General features: G+C 48.8%; 1 protein-coding gene across 14 annotated transcripts in view; it reads right to left on the reverse strand.

Annotated features, from left to right (window-relative positions):
• LOC120530706 (microtubule-associated protein 2-like) overlaps positions 1-25259 on the reverse strand; it is a 126134-nt gene that overhangs the window by 74475 nt on the left and 26400 nt on the right. For 8 of the 14 annotated variants that reach the window (XM_039755165.1, XM_039755172.1, XM_039755169.1 and 5 more), the window contains exons 1-3: positions 22914-23020; positions 22658-22746; positions 1478-1597 (exon numbers count right to left, since the gene is read on the reverse strand). The gene's annotated coding sequence lies outside the window, so the exon portion shown is untranslated. Of the gene's footprint in view, positions 1-1477; positions 1598-22657; positions 22747-22913; positions 23021-25259 lie in introns of those variants that run through there. The other 6 variants (XM_039755159.1, XM_039755160.1, XM_039755162.1 and 3 more) reach the window with 6 other exon arrangements.

The raw sequence follows: 25259 nt of genomic DNA on the forward strand, positions 1-25259 counted from the left end.
CAGCTGTGCACACAAACACCACACAGCATGCCATGATTTCTGTTTCTCCCTGTGCAGTAAAGTTTCTAGTCTTAAATCTGTGGCTCTAGAGCCAAATGTACGGGTGCCCTGGACAGCTCATGTGCCCAGTATTTATATGACCTCAGTTTAGGATCTGATGTGCGACTTCATACACAAAACGAGCAAAAGAGGGCATCACTCCGCTCCCGTCTTTCTTTCTTTCTCCCCAAATTTCATTCCAACCAGCGAGGAACAAATTCAAACCCAAATCAATCAGAGGGACACACCCGGAGCCCGCATAGAAGCGGCACACTTCCTTCTGTACTCAAGTGATGGCAGCAGCCTGAACATCATTACAAACCGTACCAAAGAACGGTGCATCAGGCAGTGGTGCCCCCTAGTGCCCTCAGTGAACTGTGACTCTCACAATCTGTTGACTCAGTGCCCACCACTGTGCCAGACTGAGCCGTTGCACACATTGTAGGAATGTGGAAACATCCATTTTATTTATTAGCTTCTTTGAATAAAGCCATCAGCTAAATAAGCACATGTAAATATATGAATATCCATCCATTTTCTGAAGCCAGCAGCAGCGAGCATAAGGGAGGAGCAGAATGTGGACGAGGTGCCAATCCATAGGTGGCTGCACCTTCACACAAACCAACACAACGTCAATTCACAGTCCTCCGTGAAGGAAAGTCATCCATTCTGAGATAAGGAGAAAATCACATGAGCAGTGGGAGAACAGACAAACTCTGGGTGGGCTTCACCTCCGTCTGTAGGGCAAGGGGGGCTGCAATGAGACTAACCACCATGCTGTCCATATGTGTGTGGATATTAGTCGTAAAATACAAAGGAGACAGAGCAGGTCATCAGTCTCAGTTTGAATATTACGGAGAACGGATAGAATTGAAATTTGAGGTACGCTCAGTCTCCCTGCTGTGCCACACACAGGATCAATCCAAGAGAGAAATCAGGCCTGCAGTAAAGCGTCCAAAACGGAAGGAGTAAGCCATAAGCAGGCAAGAGAGCAAAACCAGTAAAAAATCTGAACGCAGATTAAATGTAGAGCCGAGGAGCAGAGCACAGCCGCTAAACAACCCACAGTGTGTGAGAGATGAGGATCATTTAGTGTCTGCACTTTTCATGCTGCGCAAAGCCTGCATGCAACTACAAAAACACAAAATGGTGCCCATGGTGACGTCACCGAGAATCCCTCAAAACAGTAAAACAATTAACAGCAGAAGCATGTCGTTCATGACTCTAATTAACACCATTTGCAAAGGACAAACAGCGATACAGAAACCAGGGGCACAATGAGGATGGCTGGGTGGGTAAAACACAAAGATCAGCTAGACAGACAGACAGATAGATGAAAGGCACTAGACAATGACAGACAGATAATGTGAAGGGCACTAGATAATAGGCAGACACAAGCAGTACAGCATGGACAAAGATGGAGGAATTGAAGGCTCACCAGGTAGTGTGGTGAATGGTGTGCAGCCGCTGCAGTTGCCTCCCTTCCTTCTGCCGAGTTGCAGTTGTCTTGTGTTTTTGCCGGAGAGCAGTTACTTACAATTCAAAAGAAGGTCAACTGCTGAAACAGAAAATGTTGGCATTGCATGAGTTCTGAGGTGAATTTCCATCCCGAGAGGAAAAAAAAAACCAGGTCCCTATCCCACAAGCAAGGAGTTTTGTGTAACTGTGCCTTGTGAAGACGCTCAAGGCCGTAAAGGCCTATCTATGCCTATTTGTTAAGCTTAACAAGGAATCATCAAAATAAAAAGAGAGTTTTAGTTACACACTGCAAATAACATTCAGGCTGGGCTTATGAATGGTGTGGAACTCGAGCTGGATGAACCAGTAAGAAATCCGTGAAATGTTTAATGGCGTATGATGTCAAACTTCATGCCTACTCAATCATGACTTTTATGTCAAATGTTTTGTAAAAGGACACACAACTCAGCTCATGGTGATTCCTAAGTGTTTTGGGTGGGCAGATGTGAATAAAGTGAGGGAAGACACTGTGGATGGGCAGCTCACTGAGCCTAGAATGGCATCTGATCTGACGCCATCACTTTTGAAACAGTGCTCATCACCTAATATGTTTGGCCACTGCAATCGGGTCAGGACCCCCAGATGTGGCACACGAGGAAAGTAATAAATACCATTCGTCAACGGTGAATACCCCATGGACATGGGGTCCTTATTGCCCCATGTACGGAATACGAAGAGATCCTTACTGTCGTGTGCTAATTAACGTGAAACCCGTCGCCACACTCCGGGAGGGCCCCACGACTAGCTGACCTCAATACTCCTGAATTGAAAGTACCAGCTGACCTCAAAGTCTGAACTCTTATCTTCTCTGTTAAGATATTTTGGATCACACAGCCCGTCTTGGCCCTGTACTTGGAGGTTTGCACAGACCAAAACAATGACGTGAGCGCAGGCCACAACTCTCTAGTCATACTGCTGGGCCTCCCCCTGGAAAAGGAAGAGACAGCCCTGCTCCGTACACTCGGAGGGAAACAAGTGGCCTCTGGCCAAGCCTCCCACTTTAAAAGGGCAGCATGGCCGCCTTTAGATTGGTCTGCTGTCCTGCCACTTTCTCTCTTGTTCCAAGCAGTGTCATGTGTTCATCTGACTTGTAGGGTCGACGTGTCCACCCTCTAGGACAGAATTAACAGACTCCGTGCATGTCTCATTTCACAGACTCTCCTGGAGCTACCTGTGCACACACAGGGCACATAACCACCTGGCAGTGCCCTTCTTTCTGCACTGCCATGATGATCCGTGCTGCTTCTGTCATTGACTGCCTCTTTCCCTGAGCCTGTCCATGTTTTTTTGGTCACCATTCAGTATCTATGAACCTCTTTGTATTTATACCGACTACTCGCTGAATCAGAGGCACAATAAGACGCCAATACAGCCAGTGTGCTTACTCATCTGGTGATGCCATCATGCTGTAAGATGTCAGCGGCACGTTGCTGGTTTACTGTTCTGAGCTGGAGGCCTACAACCCACTCCCAGCCATCCAGTCTGCCTGACCCAGTGATGCAGTCTCACGGGTGGGCACACACAACCTCATTTGAACTGTGACCCCGAATGTGCGGGATGCTGTAGTGTGGCGTATTTACTTTTTATCTGCTGCCGCCACCGCCTTCAAGGTATAAACTCCAAATGAGCTTTGCTGCACTTCTAGGAATATCGGTGCCCGTTTGCCCCCTCTGTTTACCAGCCCTGTCTTCCCATTGAACACTTCCAGCAGTTGCAGGCAGCTAATGGCTTTCAGCAAGAGGCCTAATCCACGGCTGCGGTTTTTATGAAGAGGCTTCTTTGAATTGCATATTACCAGAATTACTGGAGGTGGCGGAAAATACAGCTGTGCATTCAAGGCAAGCGTGCCTTTGAGAACGCTGAACTGGTACAACATGTCGAGAGAGCGATAAGAAACACACTGACACTGTCCTTCACACCGACTACATTCACGGGCTCCATTGACTGTCAAGCTAAATGAGCTAAAGAGGCAGCTCTCCGTGATAAACTGACATTTATGATTCCTCGTTTAATGGCTGTGGATTGACTTCAGCACATAAACATTTGTAATGTAAGTTACTTAAATAAAAAGATGGGAGCTTATCGTATAATATCTCCATTTTCTGAATCGGTTTTTTTAACTGGACGTGGGTGCAGGCCGCTCTAGCAAAGTGGTGAGATGGCTAAGGAATTCTTAAATGTGCCAGTCATACATTATATCAGGGGTGAGGCTGATGAAAATGGACTTGGACTTTTTTATACTGCAGGGAAAGAAGAGCAGAGTAAAGAGTACATGAAAGAAGAGAAGAGAGGAGAAGAGCTAAAGCAGGAATAACCGACCAGTAAAAAGTACCACAAGCGCCGCCTGGCACCTTCAGCCGTCCCTTCACCATCTTCCTCCAAACTGAAGGATCTACAGGTGGATGGCATTTTGATGTGGGATAAGTGACTAGGGGGCACTGGGCACAGGGGTGATGTTGGCATGTAGCCTCTGGCACAGCGGCACCCCGGATGTACATTCACACAAGTGACACTCAGCCTACTTCCCTCGTTCAGGGCGGCGCTGGCATTTCCAATTTCAAATTCCTGACTCGACAGGACATTTTCAAGCGATCTCAGCCTCTAACGCACCCAGCAGAATCGTCTCTGGAGGGCTGCTCAGTGTTTGTGACGCTTCTCTGGATCGCTTGCCTTTTTCTGGGGCCGCTTCACTTCCTGTGTGATGGATTTCCATCGTGTAGAGCAGGAGGTGGCAGCTGTATTCATGTCTCTTTGTCATCTTCCGTAAATATTCATCTTAAGTCATCCCCACTCGGGCGCTCATAGACTGTCATGTGTGCATTGAACAAGGAGATGCTTTGGGGTGACCTGCAGGCATCATGAGTTCATGAGCACACGTCACTCTCATACTGCTGCTCGTTACGCTCTCACAACTGAGGGTCCCCACAGGAGTCGTTTGTATCAAAGTGCGGCCAAAGCTGAGAGGATGGAGCCTTTCGAGACTGCAGGTGCCTTCCTCAAGCCATCGGCGCCATGTTCACAAGTCCTTCTTACTTGCAGGATAGCAGCATGCCAACTGAACTATAATACTGAGGCTAAAAATGAATGTTTACGAGCACAAGCAGTACCGGGTGACGGAAAACACAAAAGGGACTTGGATGAGCGTAAGTCTGGAAGGCAAAGCACTAAAGAAAAATCAAATTCCAACACAACTTTGTGCATCTGGCCCAAGACGAACTTGTTTCCTTGCCTCTAACTAGTTTCCTTTGTTTTTTGGTTTTTGTTCCTGACTAGACGAACAAGTTGCTGTGCACCACCATCTTATATATGGCAAGGCACAGCAGGTCATCACATGTTATGTGACAGGAAACCGTTAACAAGATGGCTGCAGCCATCAAAAACTCCTCAAAAAATGTTGTGGTGCCCGTGAAGACCATCTGTTCCCAAAATGGCATCCAAGTGCCATCTCAGCCAGAACAAAGTTAAAAGTGGCTGGAGACATGTGACTGTCGGAGGTGCCATCGCTAGTATTAATCACCTCCCAGGTTACGGATGCCTGTGCCTTCACAAAGCGAGGAGCTAAAGGAGCGCCGAGACCCTGAGGCCTTTCACGCCAGCTGACTCGAGCCGGTTGTGCGCCGATGACTGCTGCTCTTCCCTACAGATTTTATTATTTATTTTTTCTCCAGCCGTCTGGAGTTTTTTTTTGTTTTTTCTGTCCCCCCTGGCCATTGAACCTTACTCTTATTCGATGTTAATGTTGATTTATTTTTTATAATTATGTCTTTCATTTTTCTATTCTTTAATATGTAAAGCACTTTGAGCTACTGTTTGTATGAAAATGTGCTATAGAAATAAATGTTGTTGTTGTTGTTGTTGTCTTGTGCAGTGTACAACTTCAGCATCAATTCAGTATCAAGAGACATGCCCAGTGTGTTCTTAGATAAAAGACATGAGTATTACCTTCAGGTATTATTGTGCTTGAAGTTCCACCATACGTTTGGAACAGTGGCCTTGATTACTGGGAGTCAACTGGGAAAGGATGACCGACCAGGAGATGATGACGATGGGGAGGATGGAAGGGAAAGCCGTGCCGTGCCAGGATCAAAGCTAGAAAGACCGAAACAGGACCAGTGCGTCCAAACCATGAAGGACAAAACAAGTGCAGAAAGCTGAGACGAAAAGAGGATCAAAACCAAAGGACCCTGATGACGGGCCGCCCTACTTGTTGAGGAAACTGTCGCTAACGAAGGCTGTTAATGAAAAGAACATACGTAAACTGACGGGTGGCGACTTGCTGGTTGTTGTCATATTTGACACGTGACGGCACCACCAGCAACGAGCATGAAAACTAAAAATGAGGTCACGTAAAACACAGTGTGAAAAATAAATGTAAGAATCCCTTTGAAGAGCCCTGCAAACGAAGCTAACGAATGTAACTGCTGCAGCGTGTCGCGTGACTCGCAAACAAAACTGAAAAAGTGCAACTTTCATAGCAAGCACCACGCTTGAGCACAACTCCCCGCGTCACATGACCATGGCAGCCCCTCATTACTCAGGGGCGATGATACGACTCACTCATTGGCGGGTGGGCAGCACATCTGATTGGAGGCCCAAGGATGCTCCACACAGTTGGCTTTACACTTGGGGTCGCAGGCTGGCCGGTTCAAGTGGAGTGGGATTTACTTGGATTTACTCAGTCCCACAAAGCAAGATGACAGGGACCTCCCAATGTTGGATATTAAAGGGTTGTGGCAGCGGGTACATCGTGAAGCCCAACACTCGCAGGTTAAGGCGTCGATACGCAGACTGACGTTCAGCTCCAGCAATCAAGTAGCACTGACCTCCGGTGCCTCCATCCCAGAAGGGAAAATTGGCCTTCACCCTACGCATATTTCATTGTGCTCTACAGCCCCCCAAGGCAAAGCAGGGCTGGAAATCATTGCCTTATGCAGTGCCTTTGAACATGTGCGCCCCCCGGGAACCTCTGACCGTGACAGACGCATCACTCTCGCACAAGCGGCACCATTTATGCAGACTGCTTTACATTTCTGACTTCATTTTGCCTTGGAATTACGTGAAAATCACATTGGTGTAATAATAGCTGATGGGCTCTTTGCTTTCAAATGGGGCATGATGATGGGCAGCAGTGGTGCAGCGGGCAGTCCATCAGGCCTTAGGCTGACCTGAAACAAGTCTTCTTGGAAATCAGATCCATGTGCTTCAGTGCCGCTCGTAAAGTCCGTACTGAAAAGTCACTTCACACGTGCAACTTTGTGAGGAAAATCAGCCCCAAAATGTGAAGGAAGCCGAACAGCCTGCCTGTTGAAGCAGCGCCCCAGCCACACAGGGGCACTGCCAGACGAAGGGGTCTGCAGTGAATGAACTAAAGAGAGAGGGTCTAGTGCCACAAAATGGAAATGTCCTTGAGAGAGCAGCCAGCCATACAAGCACAGAAACCAAGAAGTAAAGGCCCAGCTGACGAGTTCAGCCAGCATGCAGGAATGAAGTCCGACTAACCAGGGGAAGTGGCTTGCCCTCGTACCCATCTCAGATGTACAAAGTCCCATGAGCACCCAGAGTAGTCGTTCTGGTTCTGGAGGCTACACTGGCACATGGCATTAATGCCCCCCTTAGGTATTCCTGGGCTCGCAGGGCTCAAATGCTAAGCACACACGGATGTCCCAGTGGCATACTGAAGTGAACAGCAAGTATGGCAGTCCTGGCAACTGCTCATTTATTTCCAGGTCGATAGCACTGGCACCTAGCGGGTAAAAACTCTGCCTTGCCGTCTTCTCACCTGGGGAGGGTCTGTTAAATGTCAGTAACGGGCATACATGGTATTTGCACCATGTGTTAGTTACTGTGTGCCCTGTCAAGTGATGGAGCCCGAGTTGCCCCTCACAATGCGACGGCAGGATTAACGGATGGGTGATTGGCTGAATTCTTAAAGTCTCAGAGTTTTTACGCTTGTTGTTTCTCGTTAGGCCAGCACTGAATGTCCCCCACATGTGAAGGACGCTCTACACGAACAAGAAAAGGCGGGCTGTCCTACAGCCTTTGGTCCCTTATTTGCTGTAACACATGCGTTTGAGCTTCAAGGACTTTGACCAAACCCCCCGCACTCCTGCCCTTCGTAACGTTCTTAATTTCCTCTTTAATTATCTACTAAACGTCTCTGTGAGTGACGTTTGGGTGACCCCCATATGATGTGTCCAGTCAGGCCCAAGTAAAGAACCCCAGGGGTGCCGTACGGCTGTACCACCATGTCCAGTCCAAAACCCTCCCAGACATCCTGGAAATGGACCCCCCTATTAAAAGAGTCAAAGACGTGTGTGGCATCTCCTGTCAGCCTGCTGCCCTGCACCATCTCAGGGGTTTCCTTTTTATGACAAATCCTCTGGAAAGTAAAGCCTTCATTGAAAGGTTCTGATACGAATGGCTCAAAAACCAACACACACGACTCGCCATTTTTATTAACAGATCAAATGTAACATTAAAGTCAAACAGAGAGAGACCAGAGCCCTGAATTGGCATCACCACTTCCTCCTCACTAATCCTCAACATGGGCACTACACAGGGTAGTGCATTGTGCCCCCTGCCATGACTGTGTGTCCAGAAGCAGACACGTGCTGGTGGCACAGCCATCACAGGCCTGATCACCCACAATGACGAGGCAGCTTACAAAGGAGAGGCCTACCAACAATCTAACCAGCCAAACAACGGAGCCGGGCAGAGGCGCACCACACTGGCATTTACGCCAGAATGGTGAGCTGCTTTAAATGCCTCGGAGTGATGATGATAACTTGTCCGAAGCTGTGTACACCAAGGGGAGCAACTGTGGGGTGGTATCACTTATGGCCATTGTGAGGCCCTCTGTACAGGTGCCACTCTTTCTTGGAAATGCCAGTCATGCATGCTGGTATGTTGTGCCAGCTCAACTCCTTGGTATTGGTACTGTCACTGTTTGAGCACTTCGTAATAACGGGGTGCTACTGTTGTGGCCCTTGTACAGTTTGGGGGACTGATGCCCGCCGAGCCAGTAACAAATGAAACATAAAACGCCCTGGCAGCCTGGAGTTAAAGGAGGTGCCACCATGCTACCCAAATGCCCTCACCGTTTTTTAAAATAAACCCACCCATCCACCTACTTTCTGAGCACCTGCCAACTGCAGGAACAAGTCTTGATTCAGGTGCCAGTCTGTCATAGGGCACACTCATGCTTTCACCCACTATGCCAACATCAAGTCTTTAGTCAGCGTATGCACATCTTGTATCTTTGGGGTTGGAGAAGAAACGGGAGTCCCGGAAGAAGACCAAGAGATGTACAGGTCACCTGATGGACAGCCAGGCTTTGCCCTAATGCTGCCCTAATTAGGTAACTTGCCATGACTGTCAAAAAATGAAATCTGATAAAGGAGCGACTCGCGGCGGAGATGTATGCCATGCCTCACACTAACTTGAGCTGCTCGTGTAAAGCTCGACTGTTTGGTGCAGCTGAAGGATTTAAAGCACTGGTGTTTGTCACCGTGGCCAGCTGCTGTGTGCGGTAAACAGAGGCATGGCCTGCATGGCAGTACCCGTGGCTTGTAGCTCATAAAGACGTGATGGATGGTGAGTGAGCTTCATTAAGGCGGCACAAATCCTGGCCAACATGCATTTTTAATACACCGTGGCCGACTGCATCCTTTAGTCTCCGCTGGAGTCCCCCAGCGCTGCACACAATCTCACAGCAAATGTCAGCAGTGACCGGCAGGCTCCTGTGGCTGACACATCAAAAGCAGCTTTTCTGTCCCCATTGGGTGTTCAAAGGTGTTTTGAAAGGCAGTGTTCCCAGGCACCCAATGGGTGACACTGATCCATACCTGGGAATGGCAAGGAGCCGTCATCAGACACGGGAGAGATGAGAGATGGCGACAGCTGGTCTCGATTGTGAACTGAAGACAAGGGAAGGAGCGAGGCTGTGGGCTTTGGATCACTTGGGGGGCTCGTGAGGCCCTCAGACCGGGCGACGCCTTTCCTGCATGCACTCCTTGGATTTGGTCCACTGTGTACTGTATGGACGGACCATCGCAGCGAGAGGACTTCCTTATAACATTGTGTCAGCGTGGTGGTGCCCCAGTTGTTGCTCATGTACCCATAAAATGCCAGATGGTCAAGATATAAAAGACAGATAAAACAAAGTGACCAACTCGGGTGTCGCAGCCTCGCCATACCGTCCTGATGCCCTCTGGCATTCTATCAGTGCTCCTGAACTTGCATCGCTGGGCACTTAATCACCCCTTCATGCCAGCCTCTGCACAAGCCAAGACATGGGGTGCTCAGTAGGAGTTTGGTCATGTTTGATGTTTTCCGAATTTCTTGTTATTTTTTTTTACGCTTGTTTTCTTTGCATCTGAAGTTTTACCTGCTGCTGATTTCAGTTCTGTGGGTTAAAATTAATTTGGCCTTGAAATTAAAGTAGTGGCATTACACAACATGCCATGGTGTTTGCTGGAACACTGGCACATTGTTACGCTTAGATAACCGGGGGTGTGTGACATGTGATGTCATCGTCACAACAGTGTAAAGATACGACGTGTGCTTTATAGGACCGAGTTTCATTCTAAACATTTCAACAGAACCTCATGGTCAGGAGGCCCTGCCTCCCTAGGTGCCACATAAAGGAGACAGAGCAGAAAACAGCCAAACCTGCTACATATACGGAGTTAATACAATACAAAAAACATAACGTGACACACAAATACAACAAAGACAAAGTAAAACCGAAACTAGAATTCAGAATACAGTGGGGGGAAAAAGTATTTGACCCCCTGCTGGATTTGCAAGTTTGCCCACTTACAAAGAAATGAACAGTCTCGGATTTTGATGGTAGTTTCATTTTAATGGAGAAAGGCGGAATATCAACCAAAAATCCAAAACAAAAACCCGTTACCTAAAAGTTATGAATTGATTTGCATGGCATTGAGTGAAATTAGGATTTGATGCCCTAAAACCCAGTCAGAAGTCTGGCCGTGTGCCCACGTGGCACACACATTACAATCCTTGCATGGCGCTCCAGACTCGGGGCGAGTGATGGTCACTTTATATTTCTTCCATTTCTTTCTGTGCCTGCCTTTTCATTTGGGCCTAACCTGCCCTGGCCCTGCCCTTTCACATCCCTGCCCATCTGCACTGTAATTGTAAGGATGCTGGCCGTGTTTTTATCAAAGCCCACCTGGCCCACCAGGTCAGTTCCTTCATTCTTCAGCTCCTACCTGCAGGGCAGCATCCTGGCATCAGTCAGGCCAACAGCACCTGATCAGCGTGTGACAGGCCGTCCCAGGAGGGCTTAGTGACCCCTGGCACTTACAAATCTAACCACCTCTGACAAAGTGTAATGAAGTTAGTGGGCTATGGTGGGCTTTTGTGACAGGTGACCCAAAACACTGACGTTAATGTCGGCCGTTACTGTTGTTCTTATTAATTCATCGTTAACACTCCTTTGTCACTGCCAATCCACCTTACGTGATGTCACCTTTGTCACATGACATTCTGGTAAAAAGCCTTACCATGGGGTTTGCTGTGACAGGCAGGCAGTGTATAAAATATTGATTTACAGAAGACATCACAGCTTGAGTGTCCCACACAGGGACACACAGGGTACTAGGAGTGCACATCCCTCTGAATTGTCCCCTGTCACTTTGGGTGGGAGCCTCATGTGACCAGGAATGACAGCGTATGGGACGAGGCTGGCTGGTTTTCTGTGGCGAGTTCCTATGAAGTGAGTTCTCTGAGTGAGTGTGACGCCATATTCAACACGGTGTGTGTAACGGGACAGGCAGACTAATGATAACGCGTGATCCAGGGTGTGGGTCCCTTAGCCCAGTAACGGACGCGCGCTCGCTCGCTCGCTCGCTGGCTGTCAGGCTGGCTGATTTACATTGACAGTGTCGATATGGCCGATATGCATGGCTATCACTTGCTGTTTCTTTCCATTGCAGTAGCTCACTAACATCGATGAACAGCAGAAGTCTCAACAGTCTGTTTTAAATGGAGCTGCTTTACGAGAAATGGAAAACTGAGGGGAAGAAGACGCTCAGTACGAAAGAGAGCAGGTAAGACTTGTAAGGTAAACCACCACTCCTAGAGGTGCCTGCAGGACGCACTCCTCTTTGGTAATGCAGAAGAACATGAGCTTTGGGTTGATGTAGCGGATAATACAATTTGCGTTTTCTTTATAAGCAGCAGCGCACACACATCGACACTTTGCAGTTACCTGACCTCCTGAATTGAAGCCATTTGCATTTCTAGTGAAGGCATACGGCCGTCTAGTCATCGGGTATTCTTATTATTGCTATTCACTGTAATTGTGTGAATGGTTGAAAGTGCGGCACTGTTATGTCCCCCCTGCTAGCCGTGCCCTCTAAATGTGAAATGCCTCACGTAAAATCTGGGGCACTCAGCTGACCACTCTGGGCATCTGCAGTGTCCACAACGCCACAAGACAAAGAGCTCCAAGCTCTTCCTTCCTCTGCCTCGTCCTTGATTTGACAGGCCCTCCGCCGATCACTTGCCCCTTAATGGTGCCGTGGATCAAAGCAGTGCAGCACAGCCTTTCATCGGGTATTCGGCGCACGCAAATCTGTGGCACAATCAAACAAACCAAAAGGAAGAATTTGTGAAAAAGAAACACAAAGGGGCCTGAAGAGGCAATATGTGGGCCTGAAAAAAGCAAAGGCTTTTGTTGCCAAGTAGTTCATGTGTTCGTTAGCAACAATTGCATCTGAAAATCCTGAAAGCACTGCCGTCACCATGGCAACCAGAATCCATCGAGGGGGCATCATGTTTATGTTAACCACACGCCAATGCGGAGCACAGCTGTGACCAGGGGGCGCTCTGCACACACACACACACACACACACGCCGCTTACTGGTCTTGTACCACCCTGGCACTTACTGTCCTGCCCTTCTCAATCCCCCTTCTTTTCTCCCACAGGGTCATTTGAGATGTAGGGCTGGGGGGGGGGACACGGGCTTCTCTTTTATCCTTTGTTGTTCTGGTGAATCAAAATGAAGTAAAAAGATAAAAAAAAAAAACGCTGAAGACAGATGCCACGTCACCTCTAATGTGTCTAACAGCAGCCACAAGTCACCTCCAAAGCCTCCCAATGTCAGCGAAACGAGCGTTCAGATGCCAGGCTCGAGACTCCAGCCCCAATTCACTGGCACTCCTTTGCAACAAAAGAGCTGAAACCAGACAGCCTAGCTTTTCCGTGACTGGCATTTTGATTGGTCCGGCATGCAAATACAACATTTAGGAAGCCGTGCCTTTTAGCTGCAGTGGGCAGAAGCGGCCATACTTGCACCTTGAGTGCAGGTCATCCATTCAGCATGCTGCTCCAAATTCTGCTTTCACTCTGGGCAAGCTGAGCCCTGCTGGCAGGGAATTAGATGGGCACGACATTCCGGGTTTGGTTACCAAATGGCCACCAGCTTCCTGGACTTTGGAATTGGAGGAGCTGAAAACATCAACTTCTGTATTTACAGATACAACGGGTGTTAGGTGGCATCTTCCACAGCATGACCACTTTCACCAGGGTGTGTCCAACTTCGATGAATGGAAATGGAGACTGTAACTGGAGTACCCCACTACCCCACTGAACGGTGCCACCTTTTGTTTAAAGATTGTTAGCCAGTCACATCCTGTTCCTATGCTAAAGAGTGCCCTTCTTGCTTTAAAAAGTGGGCATCATCACCCACAAAACAATCAAATCAACTGCCCCCCCACACAGAGCAGCCCTCTCGTGAGCCCTAACACACTCGCGACATCCGCCTTCATGGAAACAAACCGCCCGTAAGCGTCGTGAGTTACCAAGTAGTGCGGACAACAGCAAAGGCTCAACTTGATGACCCGTGTTAGGCGAGTCGGCTGACGTTGGACTGAGTGGCCTGTCCTCGTCCATCCAAGCTCTTACTACTGGACACTGATTTCAGTATTTACAGCTTGTTTGTGCATCGCGCCCTTCACCGAGCGTTGTGTCCTGAGCACTCCATCAGTCCCAGTGGGCCCTTTTCACGAGTAGATCAACTACCTGTCAGCCAGCAAGGGGATCACACGCATTTCACGTCCAAAAATCGCTTTTAGCAACGTAAGAAGAATTGTCGAACAGCACTCCAGCACTGAAGCATCCCATCCAGATCAAGGCGGTACGTTTGGTAGACTCTGGACAGAGCTTACGGTTCACATTGCGGAGCTCAGTTTATCGAGCAGCATTTTCTATTTAATGTTAGCGTGCTCAGAGTCAAAGGCGAGGTGTAGAATTAACGAGCTAAATCAACTATCATCTCATACAATGGACAGATCAGATCCTCTGCTAGAGAGATGCATGTGTTTTCGTATTTCACCATTTATCGCTGTGTTTTTTACCTTTTCTTGTCAGACACGTGGGCATGGGGAGCATTTTACAGGTTTACGCTTAGATAAAAATGGGGAATGAGAAGGGTGTAAAGGCTGATTTATACTTTTGTGTATGGCACAGCCTGACGTGCAGCCCCTCAAAAATGTGACTGCGCAAACTCTGTTCAGACCGCTACGACTCTGATTGGCCAGTTTGGTGGCTACGCATTTCACCAGAGGCGTTTTACGTTCGTCTTCCGGTTTGGAAGTCAGCAAATATATGAAAAAGTGGTAAAGTGTGAGGGAAGAAAATGTGTGGTGAGGGTGGCGGTCATCCTGGAGGGCAAAAACTGCACTTTAATGGATCATCCACTGTTCATGTAGGCTGCAAACAACGGCAACTAACGTTCAGGGATGTGCCTGCGGTGCGGCTTGACACGGATGTATAAATGGCACACATATCTACACCGTAGGTTCAGCGCAGGAGTATTAATCAGCCTTGACTGGTCCTATAGAGTAGAGGAGGAGAAATTACTGGAAGACCAATGAGGTCACATCCCTCACACCAAAGCCACGCCCCTTCCGGTCTCCATCTTTGCTGGTCGCCAGCGTTCGTTGTTGGAGCAGCGTCTCACAATTATGGACCTCTGACGTTTACTTGTTTTGCATGAAGCCAATCTTTTATACGTCACGTTTGTGCTTTCTCGTCATCGTATGGGCAACAAGACTAAACGGGGCCACCGCCAGGACCCCAAACCTCGTTTATATTCTGCTTCTCCATTCACAGCATGAGATTCAATGTCTAATGTAGTCAGTGGTGAGGTGGCCCTGAGAGCAAGACGTGGAAGAAGGAGGAGTGACAGTCAACTTGTGACTTGTCACCTGTTATGGTTAGTAGGGTTTAGATGGCATGTAAGGCGTAGTCACTGTCAGCTCGAAGGAGACATTACGAAACGCACAGACATACCGACTTGAACGTCATTGTAAGATTACAGTTCACAATCGAATTTAAGCACATTGCGGTTATTTTAAGTTATGTATGCTAACCAGGAGCACAGCAGCCCATCGAGAAGAGACCCCTCAGCACAGACTCGCACATTCACATTGAGATGAGCATTTGCCCTTTCAGAAGCTGATGCCAGTGCTGGTAGGGCACAGTTGTACCAGCGTAAAAGTCCCTTAGTACTCATCAGATCTGAAGGCCTGGCTATAAACGTGCTGCAATGGCTTGGTCCTTCATCTCCTGCGACGGCTCGGATCCATTTTGTTCTCTAGGAAAACCAAGGAATCTCAGGTAGGGAGGCTCCCGTTTAGAAGGTGAGCAGTGAAGGACGTGCCAGAGGCAATCCTGTTGAGATTCGGCCGTCGTGTTTACCTCACGACCGCCCAGACGATTGAACAGAAATGTGAAAAGGGGCAGCGGGTGATCAGTTAGTGTTTGTGTACCGGTCACCTACAGGGCAGTGATACCCCTTCTGGGAACAGGGACTAACCAGCTTACAGGCCATTAACAAGACTGGTGCTTTAAAGTCTGTCCGTGGCGCGTGCCCCTTCAGTTACCCAAACGGCACCTCTTGGTGTGGAGGGTCAGTTTCAGAGCATGCGCCCCCAATGGATTGACCAGCTTTGGTTCCTCATAAGTGACTACAAACATTTGCACTCTTTACAGCGAGTGTCAGGAGCACAATGGTACCCTAACGCACTGGGATGAACATCTTGTTGGGTTTACACCCGCCTGTGTTTTCTAAAAGACGGCATTAAAGTCACACAGCATTTTATACAATATGTCCGACTAAACAAATCAGCTGTGTGCAGCACAGGCCTTCCCCTGAGCAAATGTGTGACTTTAGTGGTAACATACCGCGGGCCCACATTATACTGAACTAATCACGTTAGAAAAATGGATATCGTCCTCCCCAGTGGTAAGGCGGGGGCACCGAGCGCCCATTCACTCTGACTGAGCGATTAGTTTCTGGTTTTCCTTGTCCATGGACTTGTTCTGCTAAACATCCCTCTGAAAGTGGTCCGTGATATCCAGCAATGCCTAGAATGTGTATAGCGGGAGAGGCTGGGGATCTGTGCTGGCAATATGGAAGGTTACCAGTCCAAATCCCATAAATGCCAGAAGTGATTCCACTCCATTGCGCCCTTGAACAAGGCCTTTATCCTGCAGTTCCTCCTCCTCCTGGGTGTGACGTTTAGCCACGTCCAGCCCTGCAAGGAGGTCCACCAACTTACAGGGAAAACTTGTTGGTGTGTGGCAGGATTGGCACACCAGCCAGCGTAAAAACAAAACCCCCTCACACTGTCCCATTCAATTCAAACAAGTCTGGTGCTGAGGTGTCGTGTGGCGGGTGCAGCAATGCATTGTATCGGCGTGTCCTCTAAAACGTGTACATCTGCTGTAATCTATACAATATGTAATAATTGATGATCTCGTCCATTGTGTATGCTTGCATTTCAGTACCTGCTGTAGATTTAGGGAAGTAAAGACTTGAACGAGGAAGTCCTGGCGAGTGCTGCGGTGACAAAACGACTCTTTAATGGACGAGCAAAGAGCTGAGTGGGCAGCCAGCAGTCGGTGGCGAGTGATGTCCTTCCTGTGATGTCACAAGTCATCAGACACAGGACTGGCATCACATGAGATGAGAAATCCAATGTTCGCCCCCTGTGAACGTACTTGTTAGAAGTCGCCGACTCGGCCATCTCGGTAATTTACACATACAAAGCCACGCTGCACACGCTGGAGGATTGTCACGTGTATCTTAGAAGAGTTCAGCACTTTTATAGCAGGATTTTCCTTTTCTGGTACATTGCGTATTATTTTAGCGATAAATAAAAGCTGGTAATTGTATTATCAGTGGTGGGCACAGCTGCCAGAGACAGAAATGCACTTCCTAGTATGTGGAGTTGACATCCTTTGTTCCTCCCCTAAAGCTTCTTTCCACTGTTGCTGTGGAGCACTGTTGTAGGCTAGTGGCCTAGAAGGGGACTTTGTGACAGTTTTGAGTCTGTGGATTGCCCATTCATCCTTTGTGCTGTGTCAGGGAAATCTTTATTTCTATTCATGTTTGTCCTCATTAGGTCTGGTCAGGGTGACTGGCGGGAGGCCCTCTAATAAATGAATGTCTACAGTGTGCCAGTTTTGTGTTACAGTAGCTGGACCTGAAGATGGCATATCAAGACCACTTCCTTCCATTGGTCCAGGAGTGGTACTGCAGCTCACAGGTGTTGGACATGTTGGATTTGTCACTGAAACTCCAGGATCGCTGTAAGGAACTGCACAAAGTAGACATTGGCATTACCAGCGGTGAGGGCGGAGAGGCCAAAGTGCTTCTCTGATGTACTTGGTGGGTACTTCTTAGTGAAGAGGACTCTGGTGTCCCAGCAGACACGCCGTCTTTAAGCTGCCTTTTCATCAGATCGGTGACACACAGGGCAACAACCAGTGGCCTGCCTGTTAAAGAGAGAGCTGCCCGAGGAGGACCCCGAGATGCCGCAGTATGAGTGGAGTCAAGCACAGGTAATGACGGGGTCATTCTGCCAAATCATGGACCGCTGCTGTGCCCAAGTATTAAAATGAAATAAAAAAATGATGATCTTGAAAGCAATGGCAGCCATCAGATGGATGACTACAATGCCTTGGAAGTGAAACATCAGGACATTCCTACATCCTCCTTGCCCCCTTATGAAGTAACCAAAGGATAACTTGATGTGGTGGCATCTGCAACATCATCCAAACCCAAGAGGACATCGAAAAGAGTCACGCGTCCTCAGGACAGCAGAGGAGAGGCCTCTGTGTGACATGAAATGGGACAATCACAGAAGGGGTCCTCACTAACTTGTCTCAGGCTTCTTGTGGCTTTCCTCCTCTCTCAATACAGGGGTCCATGAACCGCCATCCACAGATCTCGGCCTCCTGGCGCGCCTCATAGACGCCAGCCTTACTGCTAGGAGGTTTGGTTCTTCTCTGAAAGACAGCAACTGCTCCAGGAGTTCTGAACTGGTGTTCTATATGGCGCCTTTCCACCAGGCTGCTCCCTGCTATTTACTGGGATTTAAAGCACAGAGTCCCCCAGCCTGACACCACTAAGCGGCCCCCATTACAAAGAGCTGCCCCTCTACGCCACACTTTCTAAATTCTTCAAACAGCATCAGAACACTCTGATGGGAAATGCGCGTCCTCAAAATCTGAATGTGTGGCTACTGCAGTGACTGCAGATCAGGGGTCTGGGTTGGCGGTTGGCCCCTTGAGGGCCTTCACAAGACCTGCATCCAGACTGGCATTGCTGCTTCTAGCTGGCACTTCTCCACTTTTCATGTGATGATTCAGACCTGCACGATTCACAGTTGACTTCTATCAAGCATACGGAAGCATGTTGTCAACACGTGCATCAAGATGAACTCCTCGCAACCGGCGCCACATCTGAAACGGGCCGCAGGTCACAGCTCAAGGCAAAGGGTGAGCTAAAGGAGAAGGTCTACCCGAAAGGCCCTAGAAGAGCACAGTTGTGGCTCGTAGCTGCACTTGTCTCAAATTACCCACAAGGCCATGCAGTCCAAAATCCGTCGTCTTCTGTATTGCTGTACATTTGCTTACTCTCTCACTAATTTTATTGCCTTGCTTTGTGTCACCAGGATCCTTCTAGTCACTTGGAGAGTAGGGACAAGAGCCTTCAGTCGGTGGTCCCAGTGTGTTACGACGTCAAAATCCTACAAGTTGGAGTGTTGGGTGTTCTTTGGGAGAGAGGAATGGGATGCAAGAGGACATCAGGTAGACTCATGTGCGACTCTGCAGCCTACATTACGAGTGCACTTTCGGTTGAGCCTTGAAGGGTACCAGTGGGCATGGCTAGACTGGCAGTCCTGTTGCTTATTTCTAAACTACTTAAACATTCATCAGTGATAAGCCGCTTTGAAGATGGTTGGTAGTTTCTCTCTCTTTTGAGCCTATTTCAGCTTTTTTCCCGGTGCCCATCATGACATACCCCCTGCTAGCATGCCTAGCATAGCACAGGCACACACATTGAAGACCCCAACATTCGCTGGTCTTGGCCTTGATCGAAGGCGTTTCGTGCACCCTGTTAAAACGACGTTCAGGATTTTATCGGTCATCACTACCAACAGCGCAGGGTAAGTAACAGCATTTTGAGGGCCTGCGCATGTCCTTATCACGGTGACTAAGACTACATGTTGAAAAATAAACCTTTCTGTACGTCTTGCCTTTCTCCATTTCTTACCATATCAACAACCTCCTTAATTGCCTCCTTTACACTCCAGAATCTGCCCGCCATGATCTGTGGTAGTTGGCGCACATTTTGGGTGGTTTCACTTCTGCTTATGTTCGTCCCATCGTTCACGTTACTGTGCCACTTATCCCTCGGGCACTTCTCTGTGTCGTCTTCTGCTGTGGCCATCTCCTTGAATTAAAGGCCAGTGGCTGCAGGCGCGCGCTCTCTTTCTCCAGACAACTCTTCACAACTTCCTTTCCCTTTGCTAACTCCTGACTTTGACTTTTGCTCTGCCCTTTTCACAAAAGTTCACCCAATTGTTGGCCATTCGCCTGTCTAGCAGTTGTGATTCCAGACCTCTGGGCCTTGTCTGTCACGTCTTCACACGGGCCTATGAGCACCTGCCCTAAATCCTTAGACATTCTGCTCATTCAAATGTGTAAAGCTTATTCCTGGGTTAAGGTTAGCAGCCAAAGAGAGAGCCAGGCCGGGCAGCTTCACCAGCTCACACACCGGACGACTGCTGCACTGCCACCGTGTGGCGTCTCTAAGCGCCTTTTGGGGTTTTTTAACGGGGGCAACCTTTGGCTGTCTTTTCATTTGGTTATTAGCCTCGTCATTCGCTGTACCACAATGAAGGATAAAGGAACGCTTTGTGCGCCATTTTGAAGACCCTTTACATCTTCTTAATGCCATTCACGTTCCCATCAACTCTACTGACTGCCCATTCCATGGGTCCACTTACGCCAATAAGTAGGTGACATGTAAAAAGGCACGGCAGCGTGACACCAGGGAGCTTGTACTGTACGGCGGGCAGTAAATTCATTCATCTTCCAAAGTCGCTCATTCCGCTTAACTGGTTAACTGCAAAACACAGCAGAATCTGAAGAGGAGTCACATAATAACAAGAGAACTGCTCGCCTTGTCCTCATTTTGCGATTGAATTTTAAGGCTCAAGACCCCTCCTACTAATTTAAAGATGAGCACAGAAATAACAATCGGGGGCCGCATTCTTCAGGAACTGCCCACTCCATTCAGCTCCTGTGCTGGCGAGTAACATTAAAGGGGAAGAAAAATCTGACAAGATAACTAACAATATATCAATATGCCAATCAATATTTGTCATTTGGTGCACTGCTATTGGCAGATGCCATCCCAGGGGGCTTTCCATAGTAATTACAGGACAGTGGGCAGAAGGCAGTCGTCCCGTTTGTGTAAATTTAAAGCACAGGCCGGTTAGCTGCCAGGCTCAGGCGTCTGCAAAGAGCCAAAGGTCCGAGTGAAATGGGTGACCCACTGACCACAAACACACAGTGGGCAGCAGGCGATGGCACTGCACCTTTCTAGCTCTCCACTTTCATTAAATGTATTATGATTTATTGTTTATTAAAGGAACGGTATTGTTTTTAATGAAGGATAGATAGATGGACGTGAAAGGCACTATATAACAGTGACAGATAGATATACAGTAAGTGCTAGAAAGGCTTATGTAGGCATTCGATACAAAAGGCGCTACAAAGCCAATAGAAGGCACTATAAGGACAGATAGATTGCAAAGGCCCTGTGGATAGATCGTTAAAAGGCGCTATATAACAGAGAGAGAGACACCAGACGGAGCTGACTGGAGCGCGCCAGTTCACAGGTCACATTCCTGTTTTGGACTTTTTAGGTAACAGCACTTTTCATTTCTGCCTGACCCTGCAGATGCAATCCGAGAATTTTGTTTCTCCTCAACAGTCCAAAGACTTGCAGTCGGGCTAACTGGCCAATTCAAAGTGTGCTGGCATAGCCGAGTGTGGGTGGGTGGGAATACAAGTGTGCCTGGCAGTATGCTGGCATCCTATCTGGCATTGTTTTGATCCCACTGCTGTCTGAATTAGTTGCAGCGTCCTGTGACCAAGACCTGGATAAAGGAGGCCGAGAGGTCTGATGGATGTGGTGAGCGTCATCTCGGCCCCACAGAACGTGTCCATCTTCCTCATGAAGGTGCGTTCTGTCACAAGTGTGAAGGTCACCCGCTGTAAGGTCACCTGGAGAGTCGTGGCAGCTATCAGTGTCTGTAGGGGGTTCTGCGGCCCCACTTCGTTACTGACAGACATTCATTTTTACCTGACGTCACAAGGCTGCGTTTAACAAGCTTGCTCACTGGTCAGAGCAGAAGCCATTGCCAATGATAATGGGGGCTCACAGGGTGAAGGGTCTGCTAGACGAATACCCCTGCCTGATGCCTGCGCCTTTGCTGTCATCCGTTATTGTGGTGCATTTCAGGCTCTTCAGTACTTCACGGCCCTTGCACACTTTTGAATGGCGGGTGCTCAAGTAAGAAGCTCAATGATGAATGTCCCCCAGTTCACCGACACCAATCCTTTACCTGTACACCTTTATGATGTGACTGACTAGAAGTTCACCCATAATGCATATTTGTATGCGATTTTGTGCCTCGTATTCTTTGATTGGCGCTCTTGCAGTGGTTTGAACGTCTCAGTCATTTCTCCTAATCTTCTTACAGCACTCCAGTTGGACCAACCGTCCACCACTGGGCACACCAACCAGCTTCAAGATGGCACAGTCAACCTCTACAGAGACTGGGAGAACGAGCAGACTCCACAGAGATGACAGCCCAGCTTGGAGCCTAAAGGCGCTCGCCGCAGATGCCTTTCAGGTCAAGTGAATTTATTTTTCTATCACGCACTTCGCCTGCTAACATTAATAATAAACCAGAGACCCCACCAAGCCAACAAAAGACAAAAAAGAGACACACAAATAGATGGTGACAGAGGCCGAGTCCGAGGAACAAAGGAGCATCGCACAAGTAGGGCCACCACCTCAAAAGAAAAACACAAAAAAGAGCAGATGACCCGCCAGCCCTGCTTAGGCTGTCCCCTTCAAACAGGAGGTCAGCAGGCTCTGGGGGGCTGCCACCGCAACATGACACGCTGAAGCCCTCGCCAAACATTAGCCTGCTTTTAAATTCCGGAGGGGCACTTGTTTTTTTTTTTTTTCATCTTTTTCTTTGTGCTGTCTCTCCCCAAATTTGTCACCAGGGTGACTTTTCCTGTGCCTCGTGGGCGCCTCTCCTGGTTGAATAATCAACGGTGTCTAGACAGAGCCCACCGAAGGACCGGGGTGACAGGGTGATGTGCTGATGCATGGCACAATTAGCACTTCACATTAATGCAGAATTCTGTTCACTTGTATATCGCCATCCGCCCCCCACCTTCCCCCAAATCCCCGCCCCGGTAACACATACATTCAGACACATCCCCTCCCCCCACACAGCAGCAGGGATGGACACGGCAGGGAAAGGTAAATGAGCCTCTGAATTTCTCGAGCCCCCCGACATCTATGAGGGCTTGAGAAGCGAGGAGACAATGGCTCTTCACTGGTGAGGCTCGCTCCTCATTAGACAAGAGTTCGGCAGAACAAAGAACGCCGGGATTAGGGTACAATTGCAACAGTAATGTGGAATGACGCAGCATCCCTGCAACACAAAAGCTTGATGGCACCATACCTGCTGACTGACCGTGAGAAGAATGGCCTCTGTGCCCGTGGAGGCAGAGAAGAAGAAACCCCAAAAAAAAGAAAACGCCCAGTGGAAACCTGCAAAAGACAAGAGAAGAGACGGCAGCTTTAGACGCCTTGCAGCAGTCCGGCTCCCCCTCACACTCCTCACACTCCTCACACTCCAGACATGACATTTTCAGATGGTAATGCAAACGACAAACCACAGCACACCTTGGGCAGCCGAGCCTGCGACTCCAACCTACCTACTCGAGCAGCCGGATGAAAAGAAATTGCTGGTGCTAAGGAGGAGAGGCGCTTTTAGTCCTACACATGCTGTCTGCAATCCACTAGCCAGCCGGAGTCTGCTGCAAGAGAAGAGCGGTGGGGGGGGGAGCTGGGGGGGCGGGCTCGGCGGATGGGCAGCAAATGAAAATGCACTGAGAGGGAGTGAGGGGGAGACAGAGAGAGAAGGGGGGAGCGCCAGCAAGAGACACCAGCGCACCAGGCTGGGAAATTTCTAGAAAGGTGCGCTCAACAGTTCGGGTTCATTCATAAATATGGACGCCGGCCCCTCTGCCTCCACCATCTCTCTGCCCTTCTCCCCATGTCAGTGAGCGTACCGTGCCAGTCCACCGGTAGGTCCGACTCTCGCAGACCTTAGGCCCAATACAGCATTTGGACTGACGTCCATGTGCCGCCACTTGCTGGTTTCCATCACAGTCCAAGACAGGCAGACACCAGTGAACTGCCTTTGAGTGTGGAGGCATGTACTGGATGTGGTGGACAGGTGTCTCCTCTATGCCATCTTTTTGGTCTTGTTCCAGCTGGCATTAAAGGTGCAAACGCTACCAGGGCTGGTGATTCGGGGTTGTGATGCTCCAGTGTCTACCCAGGCACACTACACTCGCATGCCCACATTTACTTATAATGGGCTAGCATGGAGTGGCCAGTTGGCATCGCAAACAGTGCCCAGGATCAGAACCCAGGACTCAGGGGCTGCTGCATGGCACTGCCGTTGTGTGATATCGGCCATCCTTCTGTTTACTGAACTATCACAGAAACAAACATGAATGACATGCCATTGTGGCACCAACTCGTACCAACAAACCTACAGTGCATGCCTTTGGCATGGTGGGGTGGCACTGGAATACCTTAAGAAAACCCACATGGATACTGGGAGAGGGTACAGCGCCTGGGTCTCCTGAGCTGTGAGAGACGCCTCGCACCACAGCCTGACATTTTTCAACTTGCGTAATCCAATTCAGGATCAGGGAGGGACGGAGATTGTCCCAGCAGCATTGGGCACAGGACCCACCCAGGCCCACACCAGTCCTCCCAGTACATGTCTGTGAAACAGCAGTAGTCTGAGAAAAAACCCACCCGGACGTGGGGACGATATGACAACAATGAGGTTATCTCTCCACGACGGAGACTGTTGTGTTACGGTAGCCATCTACTCATCATGAAACCTGCGCCATCCAGAGCTTATTCCAAGTAGTGCAGCTCCTATATGATCATCAGAAAGACTCAGGGTCAGTCTAAGTTAAGAGCGAATATAAAACACACGAGTATTCACCACCCCGCTATTAATGTGACACTTCACTGGTGCAGCCAACTGGTTGTCCCATCATTAGTTCAGTGGGGGTCTCCTGACTGGGGTTTCAGTTCATTGCATCTGGAAGGGCCAGGCTATGGTGAATCCATATGATGGCCTGACCTACACAATGAAGACCAAAGAAACACACCAAGCAACACCAAGAAAAGCACAAGTCAGGAGATGGAGACAGGAAAATCTGAATGTCCAGCTAAATCAGTCAAGAAGAAATGAAAAGAGTGTGACACAGCTGTAAGTGAAATGAGCAGAACCACCAAGAGGCCTCAGAGAGTTCTGAAGGAGTCACAAGCTACAGCGGTGGACATTGGAGAGACGGCACTCTGAAGACAGCTGGAAGAAAGGTCTGTGGTCTGGTGAGACCGAAGTGAAGCTTTTTTGGCCGTCAAACTAAACGCCATGTTCTACTGCACATTATCAAAAACCCAACACTCCACCATGAGGCACCAAAAAGACAACAAATGCAGCAAAACACAGGAAATCCTGCAAGACCTGCACCTTAGGAGAAGACAACAAGCTACACAGGAATGGCTTCAAAACATCAAAGCTAATGTCCTGGAGTGGCCGGGTCAGAGTAGGTAGGTGGTCCTGACCGGCTCACAAATGTGATCCTCCTCTTAGAACAATCCAGACGAGAACAGGCCATTGAGCCCAACAGAGCTCGACAGTCCTGTCTACCTGATTCCTCCAAAATAAGATCAAGTCCAGTTTTGAAAGTCCTACTGTCGCCCACACTACTCGGTCACTTTATGGTTCTGTGTGTAAAGAGGACAGCAGTCGGAGTCGGAGGAAAGCATTTGAGTCAGATCCTAATTTAGGAAACTCCTGGTAACTTCATGAAAGTTCATGAGCTGCCCTGACTTACTAGGTGCTGCCAGAAGGTGGCGTTCAGGCAGAGATCGGCACGCACATCCAGGAAAGGCAGAATGTTTTGGAAATACTGGAAAAAGAACAGAACTCGTAAAAAAGATGTCAATCCGACTGAGATGGAATAATA

Source organism: Polypterus senegalus, chromosome 6, assembly GCF_016835505.1.
Source record: "Polypterus senegalus isolate Bchr_013 chromosome 6, ASM1683550v1, whole genome shotgun sequence".
NCBI lineage: Eukaryota > Metazoa > Chordata > Cladistia > Polypteriformes > Polypteridae > Polypterus > Polypterus senegalus.